The sequence below is a fragment of the Podarcis gaigeae genome (genome assembly GCF_964106915.1).
Source record: "Podarcis gaigeae genome assembly, chromosome: 3".
Classification (NCBI taxonomy): domain Eukaryota; kingdom Metazoa; phylum Chordata; class Lepidosauria; order Squamata; family Lacertidae; genus Podarcis; species Podarcis gaigeae.
The window spans coordinates 87,728,148-87,742,741 of NC_139680.1; the positions used below are offsets into that span (position 1 = coordinate 87,728,148).

The following is a 14,594-nucleotide window of genomic DNA, read 5'->3' on the forward strand; positions in this document are numbered from 1 at the left end:
ATGCGAACACATTCATATACTGTAACTTTATGATATTCACAACCTGCAAGGAAGAAATGCCTTCATCATTACAAGTTTAGACAATTTCAATCCTATCATTTACCATTTATAAAATGCTCTTTCTTGTTCAGAAGTATATAATTTTCGTATGGTCCACTTTATACACGCATGCATCTATGGTCTTTTAAACTTCTAGTTGCCTAGGAAATGCACTCTTTTTTGTAGAGCTATTGCGTTTCCCCAAGGGAAAGACTGTAAGTTGAGTGTGTGTTGCTCAGAAAGAGTATATGCCTTTCTGTATAATGTATAATGTCACAGCTTCAATCTTCAGCACATCTAGTAAAATAATAATATTGATAACCTGGGTGTAGGAGGGATGAGGAAGATATCTGTATGTTTAGGGGTACTCTCATTTTCCTACTCATATTGAAATACTGCCCCCCAATGAGGCCAAACTCACAAAATGTTTAGGGGTATGCGTACCCCCAGAAAAAAAGCATTGTGTGACATATGAGTGACTGTGAAAGATGCCTTATCAGTTCTTAAAGGTATAATCTTGGTACTGTTAGCATTTGGAACTGAGCTGAAGGGAGCTTTCACAAATACATATTTGTCCATCCCCAACTAACCAGTCCAAAGCAGTTAAAATTTACAAGATCACTTGCATAGTTTATAGTAACATGCTTCAACCACCTTAAATGGTAAATACATATCACATGACCTTGACCAACCCATATATTGGCAGCAGTGCATCTGAATTTCGCACAATATTGGGAATTCCATGTGGTCAGAAATCTTAAGTTAAAAGAACATTCAAAATACGTTGCTTTAGCTTTCCCTCCCCAGTTCTAGTCAAAGCACGGTACGAACATGGCTCACAGAAGATACTCTAGCACTGGTTTAGCGGATTAGACACCCATAGTATTGAAGCAGTTACAATGTGCAGGTGTGATTTGGTGAGGGGAAACTGGCTTCAGGTGAAGCATGTCCTCTCGGCCCAATTCTTTAAGTTAGAAGTGAGACAATTGCAGCAATCCAGACATTGGGCTCCAACTCCCATCTGACCCAGCCAGCATGACCAATTGCCAGTCTGGACAGGAGTTGTAGTTCATCATTTGGAAGGCCAAAGATTCCCCACTTCTGCACTAAGTGAATATCAGACACTGTCTTTTCAGTGCCTCCTGAAGACCCTGTTCTTTCAATAAACCTTGTAAGTTGAGATCTTTGCTGCCTTTGTCTGTATTGGAATTGTTCTTGAGAAGTATGATTACTTCTTGTGTGCTGCCCTGGACTCATTTGGGAGGAAGGGTGGGATGCAAATGTAATGACTAAATAACACATCCCTTTCCTGGGTGGACTAGCATTCTGTTATGCTCCTGCTTCTCTTACACAACAGGGGCTGCCAGATATCTTTGTCTTTCTGCCTTCTTTGAGCTCTGCTTCAGCTAACTCACCCACTTCCAGGCCACAGTTGTAGCCGGAAGCTGTGTAACGAGAGCACAGAGTTAAATGAAAAGGAGACGGAGCTCCTGGTCGCCTATAGCTCAACTCTGCACAATATTACTCAGCAACCTCATCCATTAGGAAGGAAATGGAAGCCACCTGGAGCCCCACACTAAAGGAGGAGGAGGAGAAAAAGTTAATGGCTGAACATTAACATGGGATAAGAGGACCAGGACTGAGATTAATCCAGACAGCAGTGTCCCGGGGTCAAATAATACCCACTGATCATTCCAGACTTTGTTTACTTAAATATTTATAAAATACTATCCCGTACCAAAGATGATAGATTAGAACTTGCTTTTGGAAAGGTCCTTTTAAAGAGTACTAGGGAAATTCATGTTTAGGAAAGAAGATACTTGTCGCGAGCCAAAAGCGTTGGATCATTAAAAGCAGAGCAAGCAGGAACAGACAAATGTAGCAGACCCCTTTATTTGTGAAGGCACTTAAGTCAATAATGTGTAATCTTGCCAATTAGTTGCAAATTGCCATCCAAACACTTTTGAGGCCTATTGATACTCTGCTGTAAGTAAAATGCTACTAACTGCTACCCATTAAACTCTGATCACATGGGCTTTGTTTGTCCTTTTGCATACAAACTTCTGAAATCTTCTGAAACTTAAAGGTGTGTGTTTCATAGCTCTGCTTTTCCCTCCCATGTGAGTGGGTGGGAAGCTGTTATTTCAGAACCCTTTAAACAACCAGTGTGAATTTCACCCTCATAAATTTTCATCTCCCTCTGTTAATAAAATAAGCATATATTTTTCTTAAAAACAATTTGGCTTTACTGCTTTGACCTTTCCACAAACCATGAAGGGATTTATCGTTGACTCAAAACACATCTCCCCAGCCCAGAAGGGAAGCTAACTTCTAAAATGCTGTTTTTGTAAGGCTAGGTTTGGAAATGTCAAGTGGGCAACCAAATAGCATGAATCATAGGAACCAGTTCAGCAGGCAGAGAGCAATGTGTGTGCAATTAACACTAAAAGAGGTAGAATTTCATTGTATACTGAACAAATCCTTTTATCAGCTGGCATCTGATCTTCAGTTTAGCTTAGTGTTATTAGGCTTTTATACGTCTGAGTTTAATTCTCCCCTTCCTGTTCAAACTCTGCTGTTCAAAGTATGAAACATATTTCATACAGCAGTGTGAAGAGCAGCTAGGAGAAGCATGAGCTCATGGCTGACAAGCAACCCTGCCCTCCTGAAGCTCATGTTTGGTGTAAGTCTTGATAGGCTAGTTCTACCTTCTCTTGTCCAAATCGAAAGGGCTGCATGCATTTCCATCTTTACAGACTGACGGACTAGTTCAACAATTCCATGTATGCTAAGGGTATATCCCCTCTCCCCATCAAAGTCACACTTGTGAAGCACTGTAATTGACCCAAACAACTCCTTTTCCTAAAATAAAAATTTGGTACAAAACTACAAAAATAAATAACAATGGAGAGAAAATAATTATCCATAATGTAATCAGGTTCAAAGTTGTATGGAAAGTTCATCAATTCACCTTCATTCAACCCAGAATACTCAGCCACAGTTCTCTGTATGTGACCAGAGGATTTCTAGCATTCCCTTCTTCAGCAGTGTATATAATAAAGGTAAAACATGGGTGGTGCTGTGGTCTAAACCACTGAGCCTCTTGGGCTTGTTGACGGGGTGAACTCCTGTTGCTCTGCCCCAGCTCCTTCCAACCTAGCAGTTCAAAAGCATGCCAGTACAAGTAGATAAATAAGTACCGTAGAGGGAAGGTAAACGGCGTTTCTGTGCGCTTTGGCACTCGTTGCGCCAGAAGCAGTTTAGTCATGCTGGCCACATGACCCAGAAAGCTGTCTGTGGACAAACGCCAGCTCCCTCTGCCTGAAAGCAAGATGAGCGCTGATTCCCATAGTCGCCTTTGACTAGACTTAACCGTCCAGGGGTCCTTTACCTTTTTTATAATAAAGGTATGTCACGAATCTTGGAAATCCAGGAATTTGTCTGATTCAGATCCTTTCTTTAGTGCCTTGATTCTGTGTGTTCGCTTTTCCATCAGTTCTAGATTCCAAACCTCATGATACCAGCAATGGAAGAGACTGACTGCAGGAGATCTTCAGTTCTTGGTGATCCCAAGTCATGGAGCAACTAAAAGAAAGGCTGCAAGATCTTTATAAATTACTGATTTAGGCTGCCCATCAAAGATGAGGAGCAGTGCCATCTGTGGGTCAGAGAGTAGGAATTGGCAGGTCATTTTATCGATTTCTTGGGAGACATCCATCCAAAATGAAGACGTATCTTCATGCAACCACCACATGGGGAAAAATGGGTCCCACTCCCCACAGTCCCTCCAGCATCCTAGTGAGAGCGTATTATTTTTTCTGTGGTGGGCAAGGAGATTGAGGTGATGGCAGTACTTCTTGATAAGGGTGGCTGTTCTTCAATTAATAAAAAAGAAACAGTAGATCTGTGCAGAAGAAAGACTGTGACTTGACAAACAGCTGCTGTGTTGAAGCAACAATCCATAGGATCAAATATGGAGCCCAAGTTGTCCTCCCGTGCAGAATCTGACATCTGGCCACTCCAGAGCAACCATTGGTGCTACTTCATCTGCATCCCAGATCATGTGTGGTTCTGCTGATGAACTGCACAAAGAACTTTTCCAGCAGAAAGCTAATGGTGGCATATCCATATCACATCCTGTTGGTTAACCCTGTAGCTAGCGGTCCCAGTGCAACTGTGTAGAGGGAATATATGGGCCTGAACTGGATACCTTTGCCTGCATTCTGCAAGCAGAGTGACCTGCTTTTGTTACTACAGCACAGATGAAACTGATTGTCCCTGAAGTAGCTAAAGTCAGTTGACAAGGATCAGGGTGCCGAGCTATGGGCTGAAAAATGAGCCGTTAGAGACCGCAGGATAGGACTGCCATATGTCTGGATTTTCCCAGACATTACTGGTATTTCAAAGACGGAATTGATGGCTGGGGGGAATTTCCGAAAGGTGGCGCTTTGTCCTGGACTTAGGCAAGTCAATCAAAAAATCACGATTGCTCAACAACTTTCGGTTTTTCCTTTATAAAGTTCAACACGTGGCTTGCTTCTCTTAGAGCACGTTCCTGCTACCTCGAGATAATCTGCCCTGTGTCTGAAGGCTGCCACAAATAAATAACCATGTCAATGTGACATGACAAGAAATTTTCAAAAGGCTGATTTTTAAAAGGCATCCATTGCAAAGCCAATGATTCGCACAGGGTATTTATATCTGGATTCTGAACATGCTTACAGAGAATAAGTTCCATGGATTCCAAAAGAGCAAAGAGCCGTCTACCAGAAGCACACAGTGTCCCACTGGTTTGTGCAAAATACCTTCATGAAGCGGTGAAGTCTGAGTAAGGGAAAGAATTTAGAGTTTGTTGAGAGAGTGAGAGGTGGCAGCTGGGCAGTTAAGGAGACAGTTGAGGATAGACGTTGCAGAAAGTAAAACCTGGTGAGCCAGGAATGTGGGGGTTTTCCTCATAAATGAATTTAATGAGAAATAAATAAAGGGTTTGTGTAGCTGATGTATAGAAAGGATGTAAGTTACCTCTGCGAGAAAAACTGGATGACCAGTTGATGGAAAAGACTAGTAGGCAACATCCTGTCCAGCTGTGGATATACGTAAATTTCATCTGACTGCTAATTTCCTGGGCTTTGAGACCTTTGGTAGAGAAAACCAAAAAGAGAAGCTCAGACTTAGAATGTATGTATAATACTGGGTTGTGGGAAACTTTGTTGTAAACTTACACTGCAGGGTCTGTTATTTTTCACAATGGAGAGATGGATATCAAATTCTGCATCCAAAATGGCAGAATTTTGCGGCACTTGTATCTTGCACGTTTGTAAGCCTAGTAAACCTATATAACCCTCATGTCAAATCCTGCAGAGAGTCCTCATATTGAGCTCTCCAAGGTCTCAGACGGAGAAGGGATTTCTTAGTCCTCCTGGCCTGAGAGCCTTTTCACTGGGATGGCAGGGCTGGAACCGGAAACCTTCTCCCATGCAAAACATGAGCTCTTCCTCTACCACTGAGACCTTCCCCGTGTGTTAACCCTTCATCATCTGTTTTGTTGCTTTTGTCCAATTAGAAAGGGACAAGTCATGAACCCCTTGACCACAAACCCTCACAGCTAGAAATCCTAAGCATCCATTCCTGTCTACACTGAGATTTATTTCTTACAACTCACTACCTGTTCTCTGTTGGTGCACTGTTTAGCGAATCCTGGCCTGGCAAGAAGCTTATCTGGCCAGCAACTGGGACAGAAATAGGGCACTGAACATTTCCTGCCAATCAGGTAAGCAATGAAGGAATCCTGGGGCCTCCATGTCAGCCCAATGTCAAGCTCAGAATGTGTTAAAGGAAGGGAAAATTCAGTAGGTTTCTACAACAAGCAGAAGCTGTTGGAGCTGCAAGTCTGTTAGCATTTTGCAAAAGTCCCAAAAGGAGCAGCTTGTTGTAAACCAGCTGGTTCCACAACATAACACTCATAGACAAGATGAACACAATCTCTTCTGGTGGGCCTATAATATACTTAGGACTCAGCTATACAGCTGCAAATAAAATGTTTTAAATGTGTTGGAAAGTGTGACACTAGATGGCGATAGTGAGCTATGCCAAATTCAATGTATTTTCCACACACAAAAAATCCTTTAAAAAGCATTTTCACAGTGTTTTTTAATATGTGTGCAGATTCCACCTTAGAATCTACTCTGTGTCAAAGTTTTCAGGTTTATCATACTCAGGCAAACATATTCCTTTCATAGTCTTTTTACCCATACTCCTTGCCAGAATAGATACACTATTTTGGATTGAAAGCTTGAACCTTTTAAGCCTCTAATCGATCCTTCGGTGTGTAAACAAATGCAGAGGTTGGAGCAAGGTCAGTGGGTTTGTTGGGAATTTCTGAACAGACCCAAATAAAAACCCCTAATCAAGGAATAAAAATAGAGATGGTCAAGGTAGCAATTGGGGCGTATTGCCCCAAGCATATTTCCTGTTTCTCTATCCCACTCCTGCCCACTTAGTACACAATGGCTAAGGTGATACACAAGGTGTACAAGAAGAAGGGTTGGGGGGAGTTAATCTCATGCAGTCAAAGGTCAGGCAGAGTAGAAATGAAGGGAGTTTGAGGAGGCAAGAGATAAAGGCAACAGCGAGTCCCCCTTTAGATGTGGGGGGAGATGGGACAAGAGAGTTTTGCTGATTAAGAAACCATAGCAGTTTGTAACGATCTCCAGCTGCAAGAATGAAAGGGCTGCTCTGGGATTCATTAATATGAGGAAAGGCCTCCAGTCCTTTCACGGAAAGCACAGACAAATGCGGAGATCAATTAAAAACCGGGGAGAGGGCACAAGCAGAGGAGATTATTTTAACATCTGGCCTGTGTGAAATACATTCTTTGGAACAATGGCTGGCCCCATCTGACAGCACATGCTCATCCTCTAAGCCTTCTCCACGCCCTGGTTGCTATGTCAGAGGCCAAGTTCTTAGAGAGGTAGCAAACCTGTGTCGTACTGCTCCAAACTCTACATGTGTAACTGAACAATAGAGCGCCTCCAATCTGCCAGTATTTTGTGAGAGGGGTTCAAGAGCATACCAGAAGTTTTGATTTGCACGATTGGAGTTGATTATGAAGGAACATTCCCTTCTCTGAATCCCCCCCCCCCCCCCGCAGTCTGATGTGGTACAGTCCAGACACAGGTTTTGCTGCCGCAGAAAGAGCCACTTGCTCCCATACAGGGGAGCTCATGAGTGAAGATCCATGTCAGTGGCCTTGCTCTCAGTGCTATCTAGAGATATTTGGCAAGTTCTGATCTACCTGTAGTTCCTGATCTACCTTTTCCTCACTCCTGGTCTGAGGGGACTGAATTTGAAGTCCAGTCTCAGCCATGAAGTTCACTAGGTAGTCATCATGGTGTCCTGTTGCTCCAGAAGCGGCTTAGTCATGCTGGCCACATGACCCGGAAAGCTGTCTGTGGACAAACACCGGCTCCCTTGGCCTGAAAGCGAGATGAGCACCACAACCCCATAGTTGCCTTTGACTGGACTTAACCATTCAGAGGTCATTTACCTTTGATTCTCAAATTAATCTACCTTAAAGATGTTGTGAGAATAAAATTGAATGGTCCCACATATGCTACCCAAGAACTCCTTTCAGGAACTGTAGGATACAGATGTGTTGACTGAATTTCTGATGTCAGCCTAGATGGTGTGGTTCAAGCTTATGAAAGTTCCGGATTGTCTCCATGCCTGTAAGGTTTGCATGCATACAATTCAACAAAAGCCCCCCCAAGGTTTGAAAGGTAGGGCTCAATAAGAGCTCAGAGGAGCCTTAACAAGAAAGAGGAAGGTCTCAGCACTTTGAAAAGGGCCACATAATTCTTCGGGAACTCCCTTGTTGTCACTTGTACATTCAAGATGCCAAGTGAGTTCATTCGAAGACTTCCTGGAGCCTTGTAGCTGGGTTCAGAACCTCTGCCTGCAGGAATCCTGGCAGATCTCAAGATAGCCCCAAGAAGGGAATGTTAATGCAACTTTGACTGAAATATTTCAAAGGGGAGTTGGCTAAAGAAACATGTCTCTGCTAGGTTGCCTGGGTTTATCGTTTGCATCTCTCATATCTCTGGCCAGAGAGGAAGTTTCCTCTATTTTCTTCACAAACACATATAGCGGTGCCCAGTCTTCATCCAATTACAAGGCCCCTCACAGACTAAGGTTTATGAGTTGGATCCAGAATCACCCTTCAGTTTGCAGGAGGGAATGACTTCTAGCAGAGGAAGGGGGAGATTATTTTTATTTTACTGATTCCCCTTTCTCCTTGGGCTGCTTCCCATGTTGTTCAAGAGGGATCCTCCAACTCTCTGGAGGAACTTTGCAGGGACCTGCAGAAGGAAGGAGCAATAGGCAAAAATCACCTCCTCTCCCTCCCTCTTTCCTCCATGAGGAACATCCCATGAGCAATTATCTAGGTATGGAATGGGGGAGTTTTTCTGAAGCCTGGGAAAGAAAAGCAATGAATCCAATTGTCTCCCGCTGCTGATGGAAAGCTCTGTGATCCACCAGAGACTGCCATAAACACTAAGGGGGGGGGGGGGAGTGATGTTTGCCAAGTCCCTCCTTCTGCAGCCTCTTGCAGACCCAAAAAATCTGCTTCAGGGGATGGTGAGATTCTTTGGAGCAGAATGGAAAGTGGTCATAATGGTATGTTTAAACTAAGCCTAAGATACATGAAGCCTGAAAGATGTAAGCACAGTGGTACCTCAGGTTAAGTACTTAATTTGTTCTGGAGGTCCGTACTTAACCTGAAACTGTTCTTAACCTGAAGCACCACTTTAGCTAATGGGGCCTCTTGTTGCCGCCGCGCCGCCGGAGCATGATTTCTGTTCTCATCCTGAAGCAAAGTTCTTAACCTGATGACCCTTTGCTGGCGGAGGAGCTTAACTTCTTCTTTGCTCGCTTCGAGAAGGAGCCACCTGAGACGCCGGTATTACAGCCACCAGCCCATAGGGGCCCCTCATTCACTGTAGAGGAGCATGAGGTGAGATAGGTATTGAGGATGGTGAATCCGAGGAAGGCTGCTGGACCTGATGGCATCACGGGAAAGGTGTTGAAGGGCTGTGCGGATCAGCTGGCGAGGGTCTTTACTAAGATCTTCAACAAGTCCTTACACCAGTCTATTGTCCCACCCTGCCTGAAGTCGTCAACTATTGTTCCTCTGCCTAAAAAATCCACAATCAGTAGTCTGAACGACTACAGACCAGTTGCACTGACTCCAATCATCATGAAGTGTTTTGAGAAACTGGTGCGCCGTCACATTATTTCCTGTCTTCCATCAACTTTTGACAACTACCAGTTTGCATACAGGGCAAATAGATCCACGGAAGACGCTATCACTACCACTCTCCATGCTGCTCTGTTCCATCTGGAGCAGCCGGGGAGTTATGTGAGGCTGCTGTTTGTGGATTTTAGCTCTGCTTTTAACACTATCCTCCCCCATAGACTGGTGTCCAAGCTAGAGGCGATTGGACTCTCCAACTCCACCTGTCTCTGGGTTTTGGACTTTTTGTCAGAACGTTCTCAGAGGGTTAGAGTAGGGTCACATATGTCCACAGCCCTTAGCCTTAACACCGGCTCACCACAGGGTTGTGTGTTGAGTCCCCTGCTCTATACTCTCTATACGTATGATTGTACAGCCATTTATTCCAGCAACAAAATCATCAAGTTTGCTGATGACACTACGGTGGTGGGGCTCATTTCAGGAGGGGATGCGTCCGCCTATCGGGACGAGGTGGAGCGGCTTTGTGCTTGGTGTGGAGAGAACAATCTGGCTCTTAATACGACTAAGACCAAGGAATTGGTGGTGGATTACAGGAAAAAAAAGGCGGACATTCAGCCCTTGTATATCAACGGGGAACGGGTGGAGAGGGTGGCGGAATTCAGGTTTTTGGGAGTGACTATCGATCAGGGCATGACTTGGAGCGCAAATACCACTGCTCTGGTGAAGAGGGCCCAGCAGAGAATTTATTTCCTCAGACTTTTAAAGAAGAACAATCTGAGTGAGAGACTGCTGGTGTCCTTCTACCGAGGCTCCATAGAGAGCATTCTCACATACTGTATTTGTGCCTGGTTCTCCAGCTGTACAGCTAGGAAGAGGAAGGTGCTCCAGAAGGTCATAACCACAGCCCAAAGGATTATTGGTCATCCCCTCCCATCTTTGGAAGAACTGTACGGTTCCCGTTGTCTTAGGAAAGCAAACAATATCCTGCAGGATGCATCTCACCCGGGACACAGTCTGTTTGTACTACTGCCTTCTGGCAGGAGATACAGAAACATCAAGTCAAGGACAAATAGACTGAAAAATAGTTTCTATCCAAGAGCTGTGGCCTTCTTAAATGCAGTAACTCGATAGTGTGACCTGGGAGTTTGATGGGTGTGGGTGTGGGTGTGGCTGGAATGTGGTTTGTTTGGTTGTTGTTGTTGTGTTGCTTTTGTTGTTTTTAAGGGATGGCATCCAATTTCGTTGCACTTGTGCAATGTTGCACTTGTGTAATGACAATAAAGAATCTATCTATCTACTATTTCTGGGTTAGTGGAGTCTGTAACTTGAAGCGTATGTAACCTGAAGCATATGTAACCCGAGGTACTACTGTAATAGAACCAACACATCCTTGTGGTTATAACTAAATTGTAACTACTTTCAAGACAAGATAGGGAGATGAAGTTTGGCATGTTTTACTTATATATAGGTACACTGCTGATGGGATTGGTAGGTGGGAGATATAGAATGCCTGAATTTCTAAAGCAGGAAGTGGAAGAAGAATCCACGTTCTTCCTCTTCAAAAGAAGAACACTGCTGGATCAGAGCCAAACCCCCATCTCGACTAGCATCCTTTTCTCACAGGGGCCAATCAGATGTCTATGGGAAGCTTGCAAGCAGGACCTGAATGCAACTGCGCTCTCCCCTGCTGTGTTTTCCAGCAACTGGTGTTCAGAAGCATAGTACTTTGAAGGTGGATTATAACCATCATTACTGCTTTAGAAGGAAATGGTAAATATTTAGCAGCCATGCTGTGTGTTGTTTTAAACCAATATGTGCGGGATGCATGTTCGCAACCTGCAGCGTTCGCAACCCACACCTGCACACGCACCGGTTGCTATTTGGTGCTTCTGTGCATGCGCAAAGCACCATTTAGTGCTTCTGAGCATGCACGACCACCAAAACCCGTTCTGGTACTTCCAGGTTTCGGTGGTCCGTAACCCGAAAAAACGCAACCTGAAGCTTCTGTAACCTGAGGTATGAATGTATATGATTTTTATATTGCATACGTGTATTGATGGCAGGTGGCGCTGTGGGTTAAAGCCTCAGCGCCTAGGACTTGCCGATCGAAAGGTCGGCGGTTCGAATCCCTGCGGCGGGGTGCGCTCCCGCCGCTCCCGCTGCCAACCTAGCAGTTTGAAAGCACCTCCGGGTGCAAGTAGATAAATAGGGACCGCTTACCAGCGGGAAGGTAAACAGCGTTTCTGTGTGCGGCTCTGGCTCGCCAGATGCAGCTTTGTCACGCTGGCCACGTGACCCGGAAGTGTCTCCGGACAGCGCTGGCCCCTGGCCTCTTGAGTGAGATGGGCGCACAACCCCAGAGTCTGTCAAGACTGGCCCGTACGGGCAGGGGTACCTTTACCTTTACCTTTATTGATGGCTGATGTGTTTTGCTTTGTGTTTGTTGTCTGTGCTCCTTTGGAAGAAGTGTGCTCCATAAGTATGCCAAATCAAAAAGTAGATTGTGGTTAGCAGCTGTCAATAGCCTTCTCCTCCATAAATCCCTTCTCATCCTGCATCTTAAAAGAACCCATAGCAGAGGTTCCTCCAACGAGCTCAAAGTCCAAGGAGGTGCTTTTGTCTGCACCAGACCATATGAGATATTAAAGGTCAAGAAGACCACTACTGTGAACTTTAAAGAATCAGTGATTATTTTTTTAAATGACCAGAGATCAGAGACAGTATCTGCTCTGCATGTGGGCCGTCTCAGGTTCAATCTTCAGCATCTCATGATAGAGGTTAAAGAGATCCTGCCTGAAAACCTAGAGAGCTGCTGCCAGCCAGTGTAGGCAATACTGACCAATGGTCTGATTCAGCTTCCTGTGTTCCACTGCATTCCATTGTCTGCCGGGTCTTGTTGAAAGCAGTTGTATTTTGTGCCTGTTGCAGTTCCTTTTGAAAAGCAGCTCTGCTTCCACTAATCCCATCTAGAGGTCACCAAGGAATGTATCATGTTGGGCCATGCAGTGTGCTCTGGTTAACAAATGCCACTTGGGTATCCAGGAGCCCAAGTTTAGAAGCACTCGCCAATATTCTTGCTTCACATATTCCAAGGTTGATCCCAGGCTAAGCTCTGATGATCCGCAGGACTCAAATTAAAACCTGGGTGGAGTCCCTTTCAGCTGCAAAGAAATAAACCGCTTGGTGTACTTTTCAAAACTTGATCTTCTCAGTCTTTGGTCTTGGCTCCGGGTTTCAGTAGTTGTTGCTCCCTGAGCATTAAATAATACCAGGGCTTTATTAAAAGCATATTTGCCAAGGTTTTGCAGCAATTGGACACACATGCCTCCCCCACGTGGGAGCTCAGCCTTGATGAATATGGTTTCAATAAATGAGCAGCATTTCATTTACAAGCTATTACTGTGTTGTTAAATTTAAGATGAAAAAGAAACAAAGAATACCTCATTTGGAACGGTCATTCCACACGAAGCGATAGAAATAGGAAGGTCGAGGCAGAGCAAGAAAGAGCAGTTGCAATGGAGAAGTGCACTTCTCAAACAAATCACTTTTGGTTTCACTGAACATCATTTTGACCCACACGGGAACCAGCGTAAGAAGCTGCAGAGTTGGAAGATCAATGTTTGTTAGCCAGGCCCTCCCCCCAAAGTGTTTATAAGGTAGAGTAGGGGAGACTCAAGGCTCTCCAGTATTGGATTTAAAATTAAATTCAAAAGGGATGCCAGCTGTACTGAAAAGTGCATGACTATTTGCACAGTAGCAGAAGATGTTGAAGGCTAGACCTCTTCACTCTCAATTTCTGCTGTCTCTCCCTCCCATACATGCACAATCACTCGGCTCAGCAATTCCCTCATTCAAAACTATGGAATGTTCCAAGGCACAGGAAGCAAGTTGGTGCAGCTGGTTACTGGTTCCTAGAAAATGAACTGCAACTCTTCATCTTATTGATCAGTCAGCCTTGACTACAATAGCAGTCTTTTTTGGCTGACCGTCCCACGGCTACATATGGATTTGTACTCAGAGAATGGGTTTGCAGGGATGGGAAACCTGTAGTCCTACAGCAGTTGCTAGACTGCAGCTTCCATCGTTCCTGGTATTAGCCATGATGACTGGGGCTGATGAGATTTGGAGTCCAACAACACCTGGAAGGCCACAGGTCTCCCAGCCCTGTGATATACAAGTACGGTCTCTTCCCCTCCACACCCAGTCATCATGCCCCTTTGTGACCTCATAGGTGGTCTGCTGTCAGGAATGAGCTAGCTCCTAGTGGAACTTTACAGCCAGCTGCAGAACAGAGAGGGTTAGATCTGACGCAGACTGAACAGCGGCCAGTGTCCAGTGCGACTTCCTCAGACACTGGAATGCCAAGGGAACGACTGAGAGCGGGCTGGAACACAGCCAAAGCTCTCAGAAAGCTCCAACAGGCGTGAACAGACACCAAGACAGTTTTTCAGAACAGAGAGAGTCTAGAGCTGATCCAATAAGTCCGAAGAGTCAACGAATGGGAGGGCTGCTAGACAGGAAGCAAAACAAGAGACATAAGGGGCAACGGTTCAATATATTCTGTAGGAACCGGAAGCAGTCTTCAGAAGGGTCATCTTGAATGATAATGTTGGTGGCTTCGTTAGGGCTGCCCAAAGCTATCTGTTTGTTTTTGCAATAAATCCTCCTTTTTAATTACCTACGCTTACCGTGTTATCAAGCTGGGAACCTGGACTCCTGACATCTGCAGCCAAAGGTAATAGCTGGAAAGGCATCAGCACAGCTTTCAGGTTTCATCTGTTCATGAATATCCACCAGTTTCCTTTCAGACATCACAGCCATGCATATGCATACACCATTCACAGTGACCACATTTGAAACCCACCCCCCACAAGCATATGCCAGCCAATATCCATGAAGAACGCCAACATACATATTCACTGATAATTCACTCTCCATTCATAAACATTTGGGCCTCGGCTTCAACCCACAAATACCCACCAGCTGATGTCGACCAGCTTCAGCCATTTTACATCCACAAATATCAGCCTGCTTCAGCCTTGTGGCATCCACTGATTTTCAAATACAAATTCCACCTACCAGCATCCAGCATCTTCCATCTTCCGCTAGGTCCATCTCTAGATATCATCCAGCTTCTGACCATGGATATCAGCTGCATTCAGGCTGCAATCCTGCTCAGCAAGTGAACTTGCCTTATTAGTGCTCCATAGCATCCCACAACCAGATAGCCTCCATTCATCTGCAAATGGGCCTCCTACAGATAGAAGACAGGGCATCTGGATATCACAGCTGTTGCCCACTG

General features: G+C 44.8%; 1 protein-coding gene and 1 long non-coding RNA gene across 2 annotated transcripts in view; one reads left to right on the forward strand and one right to left on the reverse strand.

Moving 5' to 3' along the window:
- LOC310841689 overlaps window positions 1–4,751 on the forward strand; it is a 540,183-nt gene extending 535,432 nt beyond the window's left edge. The window contains exon 3 of the long non-coding RNA XR_014562694.1: window positions 3,377–4,751. This is a non-coding gene — a long non-coding RNA (uncharacterized lncRNA). The remainder of the gene's footprint in view (window positions 1–3,376) is intronic.
- Window positions 1–14,594, reverse strand: part of SUPT7L (SPT7 like, STAGA complex subunit gamma) — a 49,042-nt gene extending 34,448 nt beyond the window's left edge. Inside the window, exons 1-2 of the mRNA XM_083732653.1 lie at window positions 14,504–14,594; window positions 14,372–14,463 (exon numbers count right to left, since the gene is read on the reverse strand). The gene's annotated coding sequence lies outside the window, so the exon portion shown is untranslated. The remainder of the gene's footprint in view (window positions 1–14,371; window positions 14,464–14,503) is intronic.